We start from the raw sequence: 15,156 nt of genomic DNA, 5'->3' as shown, positions 1-15,156 counted from the left end.
TTCAGGAATTTCCCAAATGTTGACAAGAAATACAGAAGTGCCAACAAACCTTTGGCAAAATATGGCAGCACAAACCACTATGCATATTTCATTTCACTTAAATAATAAAATAAAAAATAAAAATATGTAATTTGGGCTTTGTTTAACATATGAATACATGGTAATCAGGTAGCCACTGTGGAATAATGTGTCAGTGCCCCTAGGATGGAATAATAATGAGTTTTCCTGTTATTTTCATTCTGCTGACACAGCATGAATGCAGTTTTAATATTCAGTTTCTTTTGTTTTTGTAGCTGTTGCCATCTTTGCTATTGGTTGTGTCATTTTAACTCAACAATAACATGTTAGTCACCAGCTTTACTGCACAGATCTGCAGACAGTTCAACTGTACTGGCCACGGCTCGTCAGCACAGATGTAATTAACAACATATTTAATGGCCGCATTCCATTTAGGTGGGGCCAGTTTCCAGAGCACTGGTACTGTGTGTGCTGTGCCCATTGATTATAGCTACCTGGTGCATTTCATAGGAACTGAGCCATCACCTGTTTAATGAGTCAAAATGTCCACAATGAGAAAAGTCTGTCATCTTATTTTCACCCCCTGAACTGTAAACCAGCACAACTGCAGTAAAAGTCAGATGGGGTAATAATTTTATGTCTTAAACAGAATAAATGCCTCATTAAATGTGGAAATCTTCTTTTTTTTTTTAAAAAAAAAAACAGAAAAATAAAATGTTTTCAGTTCTTTCCTGATTAGACTTATACCATGCTAACATGCTAAACTAAGACAATTAACATGGTAGACATTAAAAAATAAACCTCAGCATGTTAGATTTCTCATTGTCAGCATGTTAGCATGCTAAAGCTAACATTTAGCTCAAAGTAACACCGTGCCATATCACAACCTCACAGAGCAGCTAGCATGGCTACCGAAAGGAGCTATTTGTAAGTTTTGCTATTGCTGCATAGCTAGCGTTAGCATTAACAGCTGTTTACTCTCTAGTCACGTTGCAAGTTAAACATCAAACTTCATTCCTTTACTCGCCAACAGGTGGAAACGCCAAAGTTAACTCTCGTCTCTATCACGTCTTTTAAAGTTAGCATGCTAACCAGCTAGCCCCAGCCTCCATTCTGTCCTGTATCCTGTAGTTTGGTTTCTGGTTTGTGACGTTTGGTAATAACACTGTATATCTGAACATTATTTTTAATACAGACTTTCTCAAATAGATTAATAAGATTGTGCCAGAGATAGTTGTATTATTTATCAGACAACTGAAAACCCAATACAACTCCCAATAAATCAGATTACACTGAAATCAAACCGTTTCATACTTAGCTGTAGGAGCTAGTCAGCGGTGGAAAGTAACAACAGTAAATACATTTACTCACTTACTGCACTGTACAGTTTTGAGGTATTTGTACTTGAGTATTTCTATTTTCTGCTACTTGATGCTTGTACTTCACCTCAGGTCAGAGGCAAACATTATACATTTAACATTTCTTTATAAAAAAACAAATAAATTATCGTGTAATATTATAGATGAGATCTAACTACCTTTTCCCCCGTGGTTAATTCGCCTCCCTGAGAATAGTCTGACAGTTTCCTGCCGATCTCCCTCCCTGAAACTTTGCTTTGACAATCCGCTTTCAAAGTCACAGAGCTACAGAATCAATGGATGGAAAGAAACATTCTGAAACCAAATTAAAGTTTATTAATAGTCACAAGAGAATGTGAAAAAAAAAAAAGCATAGTTACCCAGTTTCCAGAATAACCTGCGATAATCAGGTTAATGTGTTCCAGCCTCGATGCTGCATCTTAAATGCCACAAACAAGACAGAAAATGGCAGGGGTCTAGTTTGTGCTCATCATTTTACACTCACATGAATTTACTCACTGAGGTTAACATGGAGACTAATGTTGAGATTAATCTGTTTAAAAGCCTTAATAAAATGAAACTGCTCCATATATCTGAAACAGAAGCAGAATCAGTTGCAGATTGCTGATTTTAAACCTTTACATAAACTGATCAAAAGAAAAATTTGTACCTTGTAAACGATTTAGCCAGATTACTTTCTGGCTGTGTCGTTTCTGCGCATGACCTCATTCTTGACGTAAACACGAACGTACGTCTCTTCACTTCCCAAGCTGTGAGAAGAAATTTGACAAGATTGACAAGAATTAATCAGCTTATTCATTCTGATTTCAATCCCACTTAAACAAAGATAACATGTGGTCGAGGCGCTTACTGGAAATAATCAGAGTGTTTGTATCAGTCCGATTAGAGCTGAATTATTAGCGCAGACTTAAACACGCTGAATAGCAATGGGAGAGAGTGCATGGGTGGGGGAAGGGGTGCCTGTAGTTAGTGAGTCCTCAAGGACACAATGTGCTGTGGGAGCCGAGCTGAGGTGTTGCAGGGAGGCAGCATGGATAAGAGGAGGAGAGGGGGATGGGAGGAAGGACTGCTGACGCATTTAGGAGCCGGCGTGGTGGTGGTGGTGGTGGCGGCGGTGGCGGTGGGGGGGGGAGGGAGGGAGGGAGGGGGTTGCTGCTGACGTCTGGACAGCCATGCAAATCTAGGAAACCAAGGAGATGGCCCCGTTCCAAAGTCTGCCTTGTGAACCGCGGTGATCTCTGGCAAAAGATGAAATGAAGCACTAAGGAGGCTCAAACGACAAGTTTGCATTTCTTTCTTTTGCTGTTTGGCAGCGCTCCTCTCTGTTTCACACAGAGAGGTCCACTTCAGTGAAGAGCAGCATCTTGTCAAGGGAGTTCTGGACACAGATAACAGGAGACGCCGCTCGGCGTCTCTGCAGCACAAACAAAGTGGAATGAAACAGTGAGAAGTTAAAAACATGGACAGAACGAACAGAAATACCTGATGCACAACTGTTCCTACCTCCCAGTCACGGATTCAGTCACATCTCATTATGGAAGAGAGATGACTGATTAACAGTGTGGATGATCCAGCGATATAGAAAAACAAATTAAATAAAAAGTTGACAACAGGTGCTGTGACGCCTTGAGGACATTTCTAATAAGGTTTCATTGCAATATAAAAAAAAACATTTACATGAACAGAAGCACTGTATTGGAAACTCTGCTAAATCTGCTGTTGTGTCAGAGCTGATGACATCACACCTCACGGCAGCTGGTTGTCATAGTAACGCAGGACACTTTGCAGCCTGTGCGGCGGTCAGACGTTACAACTGTCAGAGCAGTGATGTCCTGTAAAAAAACGAAAACAAAAACAAAAAAAATATGAGCCCACAGGTCGTCTGTGGTCGCTATGACCCGCGGTTACGTTTTGTTGCTAGGCGACACCTAGCGGTCGCAGTGATTAAGACAGAAACAATAATAACAGCTGTACTGTGAATTGATCTTTAAAATAAAACACTGCACATGTGGGCACACGGAGGAGGAGAGAAGCGAACAGATAACAGGCAGGAAGCAGCTGATATGAAGCAGAACACGACGCAATGAGGTCACAAATAAAGAGACAGGAGAAATAAAGAGACTTTATGGATTATTTTTGACGGTCCACCGATGTGCTGCCCACTGGGATTCGTCTCGGGTTTAATCCACTTTTATTTGGTTGTGGACTAAATTATGGCGATACACTGTCAATTTGTGTGTTTATATTTGACATCTTTAGTTTCTTCGGTTTTTACAGGTTGACATCACAGATTCAGGAAACAGCTCCTATAAAGACATGCCTTTGTTTCATGGCTTGCCTTTTGTTTTTGAGACTGTGTTTCCAGAGATGTGTTTCCCCACAAAAAATATATCAAAGTTGACATAAATTTCCTGCAGTAACACAAAAGGTCAGAGCTGCTTCTTTATAAGACTCTCAGAGATATTTCATGGCCTGGTTTTTACAGTCTAACCCTTTGTCTGAGGCTGTATCACATTAGAGCTGCTGCGGGGATAATACTGAATAACGTTAAACAAGCAGAGGAGTCCATTAAGATTATTTAGTCAAATCAGAGACACACTTGCCCTTTCACCCTCATTCACATGCAGCAGGTTTGATGCTTGTTTTAAAGTTGTAATGCTCCAGAGTGTATGATCGTAATTAAGAGACTCTCAGTGCTGATGGTGAAGATTATCTGCTGAGTTCAGCCGCGGCTTCGCATCATTCAGACCGTAAAGCTCGAGCTGCAGCAGCCGCACCAAGTCAAATATTGACTCCTTTAACTATGCATGTGAAAACGCTTCCCAAGTTCAAGTCTCACAGAACGAAGCCTCACAAACTATCACACTCACAAAAACACCATCACTTACCTCAACATCCTCCGATCTGTAAAAGCATTAATTTGATTTACGTGACATATTAAATAAAACATAGTTTACATTTGCTGCAAATGTCTCTTAAAGACTTTAAAATGAGGTAATATAGACCCATAATATGACCTGAAGTTGTATAAAATACTCTGATGTCTTATAATTGTGTTTGATTATAAAAGATTTCCCAGCTGTTCACTCCTCCTTCTCATGTTTCCCTCCATCGCACAGAGCTGCAGCGGCTTCACCTCCACACCTGAGAACTTTTTTCATGGATATTTCAAGCATGAAATGTTTTGTCCATGTAGGTCGGGGTGTTGTGAAATCATGTTGTGAAATCGTGTTGTAACTTCAGTATGATACGGCGACACCTGGATCCAACAGCCCACCTTTTCTTCTCAACAAAAACAAGTTTTGATTCCACCATTTTTTAAAGTATATTTTTTTTTTGGGCTTTTTTATGCCTTTAATGGACAGCACAGTGGAGAGTGACAGGAAACAGGGAGGCAGAGAGAGGGGAATGACATGCAGCGAAAGGCCGTCCGATGCGGGATTCGAACCGGGGCCAACTGCAGCGAGGACTGTAGCCTCTACACATGGGGCGCCTGCTTAAACCACTACGCTACACGACGCCCCGATTCCACCATTTTTAACCTCTGTGATCACTGATCACAATCTGCAACACGTTGCATAATGTTTTCTGTGACTCTAGAGGAAGCGTTCTAAAGTCTGAATAAAAAATAAAAAATAATATATATATAACCCTGATGTTGTCATGGTGATGTCATCATGGTTATCCAAGCGTGGGCAACATGTGGTTGTTCATCAGACGCCTCCTGCCTGGTAAACAGACACTGTCCAGACGCATTATGTGAAATGTTTTTGGAAACAAATCACATAGATAACGGTCAGGACGGAGGGATGGTAGCGTCGGACCCTCGATGTTCCAGCCTGAAAAATCTCAGCTGTTGCTTTGGATCGTCATGAAATTTCATACAGATGTTCATGTTCCCCAGAGGATACATTAAAATAACTTTGCCCAATACCTGCAAAACTAATGATATTCCCTTTAAGGTTAGTTGTATCTTGTATTTAGCAGGGGGGGTAAAAAAGGGGGTCAGTGAAGAGACTGGTAGATTTGTTTTACAGCCTAATTGGGACAAATCCCGGTCGTCCCAACGCCCAAACTGATTCAGTTATTCTGCCTTTATCTGAGCACTAAGGCTTTCCAGTTCAAATTGGGATTCTTACGGTTGCTTCTTGCTTTGGACACTAACCAGTATGAATACATATGTGAATGTATCTATAAACCACTGTAGTCTATATGAATGTATATTCAAAACTTCATGATTAAATAAAGCGGTAGCGGTAGCGGTAGCCATGTCGCTAGTTAACACTTCCGCTAGCAGCTAGAAACAAACACACAGATTATCGAACAGATGATGAAACAAACAGATTTTCTGACGGTGGCTTTTCTAAAATGCGAGGTGGTTAAATTTACTATATTCTGTTATAATTGATCTGAACTCGGTCTTTATCGACATTAGAAACCACTTGGAAACGCTTCGGGGGTGAAAGTTGAAAAGTCGTCTGTGGCCACTTTAATATGATTCTACATGAAAACAGAAAAGGGAGATTCAAGTTTCATTAAGTCAACAGCTACTAATTGTTTAAAATAGCAAATGTAAAACGCTAACAAAGTGATTATTAGTCAAGCTAATGCTAGGTCAACAGACAACAGACAGTATATGGACATTTATTTTAATAATACTTTTAATATTAAATCACTGTAGCTTCCCTACAATCACCTCGGGAGAGAGCAGAGTTTACGGCCGTGTGACTAACACTCTGTGATCTGTGTTGGTATGTAATCACATCATCAAGCACAAATCACATTTCTTCGAGCCGCAGGGCGTCTCACAGCGCTCTGACAATATCTTGTTTCAACCAGATTAGCCTGGCCCACATCTGACGACCTCAAGACAATTTGCAGCTTGTTGCTTCAGTCATTGTCCAAATGACGCTGTTGTACATGTTGATTTTCTTCAAGCAGCTACAAGAAGAAATAAACATGTAAATGTGACAAAAGTATCGATGGTGTCCTGGTATTTATTCATGAACATTTATTCATTTCAATTCTCAATCTACAATTTGATGTGATTTGTAAACACCTATAAAAAGTTTGACATTACCTTTAACTCTCTCTCTATAGGAACCATCTGTTGCACGTTGTATACACTGCAGAAAGTGTGTACGGCTTGTCTCCCATCATTTGACACTTTCATATTCAGCTACTGGGACCCAAAACTGTAGGAAATATAAGGATATCTAAGATTATGGATTATAACTTGGATTATAAATGAAAAAGTAGCTTCGAGTCGAACTCTCGTCGCGTGGCCCGGTGCGAAGGTCACGTAACCACTGTTCCTACGGTGGCGAGTTTACATGTGATTTATCAGCTCGATCAAATGATAGACCATCGAATGACGCCTTTATGAACAGATCCACTATGTTGAGAATATTATGCAGCAGTCAGACAAACACGTAGCTGTTAGTCCTAGATGAGACAGTGGATGTAGTAGGTTGTAATTAGCATGTAGGCAAATGAACATGAGCATTTTGAATGATTTCATTTACTTACTTGTAAATTCTGTGGAGAAGCTGCAGTGCTGAAGCTAATGGGCTAGGCTGTGAGATCGTAGCTAAGCTAGCTTTCATTTCCAGCAGTTACTGCGGGAGCAGCACAAGCTGTCCTTCATAATGTGTCTTTGTATCACAGATAAAGAAACGTAAGAAGAGCGAATGACGAATGAAAGCATGTTAACGCTTTAAATTGTACGTGAAGCAGATTATGGGAACTGTGAAAATCACCTGGAGTTTCCTCAGGTCAGACTCTAGTTTGTTGTGCAATGAAACCTGCAATTATGTGTGTGTCTGAGTCACGGCTGCACCTGAACAGGCAGTGAGTTATTAAAAAATAAATAATCACAGCCTCATGTAAAACAGGCAAAACACAAGCTTCCGTCACTGCTGACTCACACCTGTCTGACTCCTAGACAGATTCTGGAGTTTACTGAAACCTTTAGAAATAGTAGGGCCAACAATGTAAAGTTTAAAGGGTTATGGGGTCATTAAATGTTTGGAATCATAAATATACTTAGAAATGTTTCTGGTATTCTGCCCGCTGCAAAGTTTACATTTCCATCAGGCCTCAAATGTCTCAAATGTCTTATTTTGTTTATGCGATGAAAGTTTTCAAAATAAAGCTCTTCAACTGATAACAGCATTTTTCTGTGGGCGTTTTTTTTAAGCTTCTGTATCCTGCTGCTTCTGCAGACTGGGTGATACACTCACTATGGATAAGTACCTCAACACAACCCCACGTCGAATAACCTGAACCAACCAGCTTTAAGGCCTTCGGGACTACAAGTGTGTGCACATGAAATTTAATGGAAATCTGGCCTGTGGTTGTTTACAGAACCACTACTAAAGGAAAAGTTCAGGGGACACCAGAAGCACCGAGACTCGTCCTCAGGGGACCATGACACTAAAAATGGCCAGTGATTGTTTACATACATCAAAGGTCAAAAGTGTGAGACTTTCTCATGTGGTCTGACACTACAGTCAGTGACCTCGCTCCACATACCTCGGATACTTGCATCATCACTTCTCTCTTGTCGTCTTTTCGCCCTGAAGCACCCACTTCACTGGAGCGCTGAGGTGAGTCATCTCGTAAGCAAGAGTGCAAAGGGAGTTTATGGTGAGGCTGACTCTCCCAGACGGCGAGACTCAGCCGCAGGACCGGAGTGAAAAACAGACGTTTGCAAACTGAATGGAAATCCTGCAGTGAAGCCTTGTTTGCGTCACCCGTTGCTTCAGGGCGGGGAGCGCGGATGACATCTACCTGACTGTCAAAGCTGTTTACAGAGAAACAAGCAGCTGATGACATCAGCGCCCGGGAAAGGGTGTGGTTCACGCTCTGGCAGTCTTGAATCACACTGTCCTTTACAAACACTGAACTCTTGGATCTTTAGTCTTTTTAGGAAAACACAGAAAGAGGTTACACTGGGTTATCAGCATTGGTCACTACAGGTTAAAATTAAGTCTCTTTGGATGGGATGAACCCTCTACAGACCTTTTTAACATCTCTCAGCTTGTTGTTTCGGTTTTCCAGCCAACAACTTTACTATTTTGTATGTGGCTCTGTGCCTGTGGAAAAGCAAAACCAGCTCTTTGAAGGTTCGCAAGTTGAACTGAATCTGCACTTTCCACCACTGCACTGGTGGAAAAGGGCTTTAGCTGGTGAACACAGTGAAGCACACAAACACAAAAATCAACACTGGTTCTATGGCTTCAAACCTGGACAAGAATCCAGGAAGTGAACAAGGGACTGCTGATTATAAAGCAGGTCTTGGTTCTATATTAATACTGTGAAAGTATCAAAGCCTCAGTCCACAGAGAAATGCACACAGCCTGTATTCAGAAACTGAGCCTTAAAACCAGCCGTCAGGACTTCTGGAACTTTGTGATGTCACAACAACGCAGTCACCAAGCCCCGCCCACCTGGACCCACCATCCAAACCTTTACAGGATTTGGTTTCTCTGAGTGTTTTTAACCTGAAATCTGCTTTATTTTTATTGGATCACTCAGAAAACAGTCTGTTGTTACTAGAGCTGCAGAGAGAAGCCTGAGAGAGGAGATGTGAAACTACACTGAGATGGTTTTTGGTTCTTAAAAACACAAATATATCTTCTTAAGGATCAACACTTCAAAATAAAACAGAAGAAGTGTAAAATAAAATATATATATAATAACATATGTGACCTTTAAGCACTTGAAGTCATAATATGAGAGTTTTAGGTAATACTGAAAAGGCCTAACTAACTGCTGTCTAACTCTGATATTTAAATTACTTATGTGACGTTGTCCTTTGTTTTACATCAGTCTGAATTCTCTCTGTTGATACGATTCATCAAACCTACTCTGACATAAAGACGTACAGAAACAGACTGCTGGACCTGGCAGTTACAGCAGCTTCAGGTGTCGTGGATCTGAAAGCCCTGGTGTCAGCAGTGCTTTAAAGTATTACCGTGTCAGACCACATGTGGCCCAGAGAGCCGCCCTGCTGTCCCACCAGGTGGACTTGGCAGCGCCGGGCCCCGCTCTGTGTCCTGGATTAGACTTGGCTGGCAGACGTAACAAAGAGATTGGGGCTAAGAGACGGTTTGCTTCGTGCAGAGCGGTCGGGTCTGAAGCCGGTATGAGGTGAACCAGTTTGAGCAGCAGACGAAGGGACAGAACACCATCAGGGAACATATAACACATTCGTGTGTGTGTGTGTGTGTGTGTGTGTGTGTGTGTGTGTAGTGTGTGTGTGTATGTGTGTAGTGTACACAGTGAGGTGTGACTCAGCCTGTCAGTCGCCGTTTCACTTTGTGGTGTGTGGCCGGTTTCATGTTGAAAATCTTGTATCACCACATCATTTCACATCCAAAACTACCACCTGGATGCAAAACACTTACAGAACATACTTATATTATTTTTGAATTTGGTATCTGTTTCACATGGTGGAGGGTTTGCCGAGTTTCCCACCATAATCTATTGATGGTCTTCTTCACAGTTAGCTGGCCTGCCCCTGTACGCTGCTGGAAAGAGTGTGATTCATAAAAGACACAACGCAGTAAAATGCGACCAGTTATTCAAATTAGACTGATGATTCACGCAATTACTGCTATTGTAAACTCAAGATTCAATCATAGATTTTTAAAAATACATGCCGATGCAATTTTAGATTCTGAATACAGCTACAGGAAGCATCAGTTTTATATAAATGTACGCCTGTCTGATCAAATCACAACCCTCCTCACTGAGACAGCATGCATTATCTGTACAAACACGATGTGCCACAGGAAACTTAAAGATAACCTGGTGCTGTTTATTTTCCTATTGTCTTTAATGGGGCTGCTGCAAATGCTGCCATGATCAGAATTAACATGGGTGCTTTTCTATATTCACCTCACACCAAAGTAAATATGTTTGCCAGTTTTATATCCATTCACAATCTACGAAAACAAGCCACATTCAAGGCGTGCAACATTTTGTCACTGTGCTCGTGACCTGGGTTCAAGTAAACGTTAAAATGAAAACCAAATCCTGTAAAGGTTTGGATGGTGGGTCCAGGTGGGCGGGGCTTGGTGACTGCTTTGTTGTGACATCACAAAGTTCCAGAAGTCCTGACGGCTGGTTTTAAGGCTCAGTTTCTGAATACAGGCTGTGTGCATTTCTCTGTGGACTGAGGCTTTGATACTTTCACAGTATTAATATAGAAGCTAGAGCTGATCTATAATCACACTACACATGGACACAGACCTTTAGACTATTAAGGCCGCAACATTATGTCACGCCTGTCCGTCAGCTGCTAATATCGAACCTTCTACAGGGACTTTGTACAGAGAATCTCACTAATGTGAACCACTTATGCCCCAATTATAACCTGCAGGTCAAACAGACTTCAGTCAGTCACAGACTAACTTCACTTTTCCTTACTGTCACTTTTTCCTGTGACTTACAGGCTGAGAACTTCTGCATCCTGTGAATCCCTTTGACTCATTACAGAACATCTCTTCAGACGACCATCTGAACAGCCAAACATTTAGGGTCATGGTTCGTTGATCTTTTCACACAGACCACTTCCTCAAGTCGTGTTTAAAAAAAAAAAAAAAAGAAAGAAAAAGATATATGGTGGAGGAGGGAAACTGACAGCGAGATATCGGACGAGCTTCAGAAAGAAGAACAGGATAGAATCGAGAGCTGTTCCATCACTGCTCCAAATTAAACAAGGTCTGGAAGGAAATATTTCAATCACTCAGTCTAATAATTGGAGAGAGGAGTCACCCTTGACTGTGCTCTGGCTGTAATAGGTTGCTGTTGGGGGGGGGGGCTTTGAGCTACCAAATGAGACCCCCAGGCTCTCATGTTTGGTATGCTTACAGTTAAAAGGCTTTCTCTGAGAGTGGATATCAACCTCCCCGCCTCGCTTTAGGAAGTGGCTGAATGATACAGTTTCCTGTTTATATTTAGAAGAGATAAGCTTCTCTTCAGCCAGCGCTCAAACTCAAAGTCTGTGCAGATCTGTGGAGCTTCTATACACCAGAGCAGAAAACAAGATGGTACCGGTGAAACCTGACGTGACTGTGTTTCACCTTTGCTGCTGAATTTATTATTTTTTTTATGTCAAATCATCGTTTTTTTTTTTTGGAAAGTGTGTGTGTGTGTGTGTCTCCAAAAAATCATCCAACTATCCACCCTGCAGTTCAGACAGTACAAAGAGTATAAAGCCACCTTATATGTTCCACTCTGTTCACAGTGTAGTTGCTAACTTTGTGCTGAAACAGGTCGAGTACCAGTGATCACCGATAGAAACAAGGCTGATGACGGCGGAGAGACTGAACCAAAACAGTGTTGGAGTTGGAGGCCGTAAAAAAACAAAACAATCGTCTGGAAGTGTAGATAATCCTCCGTGGGTTCTTTCACCAGTGTTGATGTAAAAAATATTGATCTGTTCAGCTTTAAAGGTCCCAACATTGAAGGAGGAGATTCCCTGTCCCTCAGACCTCCCTGTTCCCTGTTATTGGTGAGTTGTTGTCTGGTTTGTGCAACACATCCTCCCCCTTCTCCTGATTGAAATCCACCCGACCACCAGCATATTTAGCCATTATCACCTATGTGTGTGTGTGTGTGTGTGTGTGTGTGTGTGTGTGTGTGTGTGTGTGTGTGGGTCCCACCTTTTTCTCCCTGATGGCTGGATTTGTTGGCCCTCCGACCCTCTCATCCGCTGTTGGTATTGATCCAGTTCATCTGTTGTCTCACAGGTTAAAAACGTTTGTGTGACGCTCCTCAGGTGAAACTTTATTTAAAATATAGTTGAATTTAAAAAATGGGACCAAAACTTTTCCCCGTTAAAATCTTTTTAAATTTGGATTAAAAACACTTTGTGCAAATCAATGTGGAATCAAATGGAGTTTCACATGGAGTGGAGCTGCTGCACCTGGAGGTGTATTTGTAAGGAGTTTCCCTCCAAAATAGACTTCCTTCTAACCATCTGATTGGTGTATCTGAATGTCCCACACCTTACCATTGCCCCTTGTGATTGGTCGAGAGGCTAGATGGGTGTGGCTGCTCTTTGTTGGTCTCCTGCTGGCCTCTGACTGACACTGCAGGTGAGTGTTGAACAGAGATTATCTGAGTGTGTCAGGTTCGGCCGGAGCGGTGTTCACAAACCTCCCTGTTTATATTCAAAAGCGTTTTCTAAATTTACATGTAACTAGGACTGTCCCCCCTTTTTTTTATTTCACACATATTATAATGATATGTTGACCTCAAACTAGAAACGTCCCCTGTTTTCATTTCAGATTCGTTTGTTTTTTTCCCATGATTCCTGAGGGTCCACAACTTCTGCTACTGCTCCAAACACATGTTCCTTCCCCAGGAAAGGTAACTGATTTAGTACAAGATATTGGATCATGTCACCGACAGCACAGAGATAATAATGATTTCTCGCTCACTGTTTTGTATTAACCTTTGCTGTTTTGCAAGGAACAGCTGTAACATCGCTGACACGCCGTCGGCTGTTATGTTGTGTTATTACTTTTTTTTTTTGCTCCAACTCTTACTAATGTTCCTGCTCCTTCACCTTTGTGGAAGGTGTTGTTGTGCTTCTGTCTACTGAAAGAGAAACTTATATTTATCCTGGTAAGCCGCATGGCTGCAGGCTGCACCAAACCTGCAGGTGTTGATGCAGAAAATGGTGCATTTCACTCACAGCAGGAAACAGCTGTGAGACACGACTTCAATTACACTATAGATATCACATTTTGACGTATAGCGCAGCAATGTAAAATTCAAAAAGTATGTTCTTTTAGTTAAATTTACTTTGAACCGGATTTCATTTGTTATCTTTAATATTTATTTATTTTTTCTTTTCTTTTTTTCTTGTTCACTGACTTACTTTATGTTGTTGCAAATTTAAAAAGGAAAAAATTCAGGTTCATCCCATTTCTCTTGATCATCTTTGAGATGTTTCTGCACCTTGATCGGTTCAGCCGATTGGACACGTTTAGGAAAGACGCACATGCTATGACACAGTTTTCCAAATTAAGTGTCATAGTAAAGCAACCAGGAGACTGTTAACGTGTGAAGTGATTTTCATGTCACTATAATGTAAAAGAAGAGATTGAATATTTTTGTAGTATCTGTTTCCGGTGTTGCAGATTGTAGACGTCCCCTGATCACTCGACTCACAGCCGGCTGCACATACACACCAGAGTTTTAATGAAATCTAGGTTGCAGCTCATTGTCTTCCAGGCGTCGTTTGTATCTTAAGCTCTCGACAACAGCAGCATCTCGCCGCGTCTCAACCCAGGCATGAAGTAGAACTTAATCAAATCCTGTAAATGAGCCATATTCCTCGATTTATTCTTCTATTTCCTCACTCAAACATGAGTTTGAAGCCACCACGTTGTAATGTGCAACGTTTCATGTTATAACAAGAAAAGTTTGTGTGTCATAATAACGTGTTCAATGTTGTAACGTGACATCTTTTCCTGGTGTGGCAGCAACACGCTTCCTTACAGTTCCAGTACGAAGCATGAAACAGAGAGTTTGTAACTTTTGCTGATTTTCAACTCTTCAGACTCTCGTTTTCATTATCATAAAACCACAACACACAATAGATGTGAAAGTAGAGCAAAATTCTTCAGTGAAATGCATTGATTGTAAAGTACTTATCCCTCTAAATCAGCCTCTGAAAGCTATGACTGATTTGAACAATATTTAACACTATTATTAAATCTTCCTACTGTCTGTTCTGTTGCCGGTTTAACTCTACCGCATGTTCACGAGTCACTGTCTCTCTTACTTCTCAATAATCCATTAAAAACAGCTCAAGGACAAAATATTGCCTTGATGAGTAACGTCATGTGGAGCAGCACGTGTACCTCAGGTCTCCTAATATGACTCGACTGCACAGCTAATTAGAATTTTAATGAGACTATTTTATATATTTAGTCTCCACAGAAATGTTCCTCTAATGGCAGCAAGATTTAAAACAAAACCTCAAACCGGAGATGTGCAGAGAGCTCTTCGCTCAACAAAAAGATGGTGGAAATATAAGGTTGTAAAAGTAAAACACACCTGTTATTTTAAAGGTCCATAATTTGACACTTTTGCTGTGTTTTATTTGAATCCATACGAAGATATATTTGTGGTTTTTAAGAACCAAAAACCATCTCAGTGTAGTTTTACATCTCCTCTCTCAGGCTTCTCTCTGGAGCTCTAGTAACAACAGGTTGGTGAGCCAATCAGATGAGAGGAGGCTCTGAGCCTCTCTTCTGATTGGCTGAGAGTGTTTTCTGAGTGAGAGAATACACCCAGACGCTCAGAGAAACCAAACCCTGCCAGGCCGAGACTGTAGGGCCCGTAGGTCGTCAGGTTATTATGACCCGTAGTTACGTTTTGTTGCCAGGCGACATCCGGTGTTCGTAGTAATTATGATTGTAACCATGACAACACAGATCGTCTAATGTTCAGGAAGTATTTATTTTAACCCAAAACACCGTCTTTTCCTAAACCTAACCAAGCCAATGACCGTCATTATAGTAAACATGGCGACGAAGGTAGTTACGCCGCTCTCAGTGCAGTATGTGTGTTTGTTAATGTAACCATGACAACCAAGGTCCGGTACACCCGCCACCGTAGGGGGAGCTACTTCAGGAGACTCTCCCATGAGCCGTATCAGAGGGTTAAAAATAACAAAAAAACAATGACTTGGAGGGTCTGGGGAGGCGGGGCTCGGGGGCGTGGTGTTTCATTG

At 41.4% G+C, this 15,156-nt stretch overlaps 2 long non-coding RNA genes across 2 annotated transcripts; both read right to left on the bottom strand.

Annotated features, from left to right (window-relative positions):
• Positions 1-955: 955 nt before the first annotated feature.
• On the bottom strand, positions 956-2,993 carry LOC130184064 (uncharacterized). The gene is made up of 3 exons (XR_008829922.1): positions 2,248-2,993; positions 2,047-2,146; positions 956-1,815 (listed from the first exon to the last, which is right to left on the bottom strand). It is a non-coding gene; the product is annotated as an uncharacterized LOC130184064 (long non-coding RNA).
• A 3,091-nt stretch (positions 2,994-6,084) lies between these two features.
• LOC130184117 (uncharacterized) lies at positions 6,085-7,515 on the bottom strand. The gene is made up of 3 exons (XR_008829932.1): positions 6,927-7,515; positions 6,478-6,592; positions 6,085-6,338 (listed from the first exon to the last, which is right to left on the bottom strand). It is a non-coding gene; the product is annotated as an uncharacterized LOC130184117 (long non-coding RNA).
• Between the last annotated feature and the right edge of the window lie 7,641 nt (positions 7,516-15,156).

Source organism: Seriola aureovittata, chromosome 16 (assembly GCF_021018895.1).
Source record: "Seriola aureovittata isolate HTS-2021-v1 ecotype China chromosome 16, ASM2101889v1, whole genome shotgun sequence".
NCBI lineage: Eukaryota > Metazoa > Chordata > Actinopteri > Carangiformes > Carangidae > Seriola > Seriola aureovittata.
This window is presented reverse-complemented; position numbering and strand designations above follow the sequence as displayed.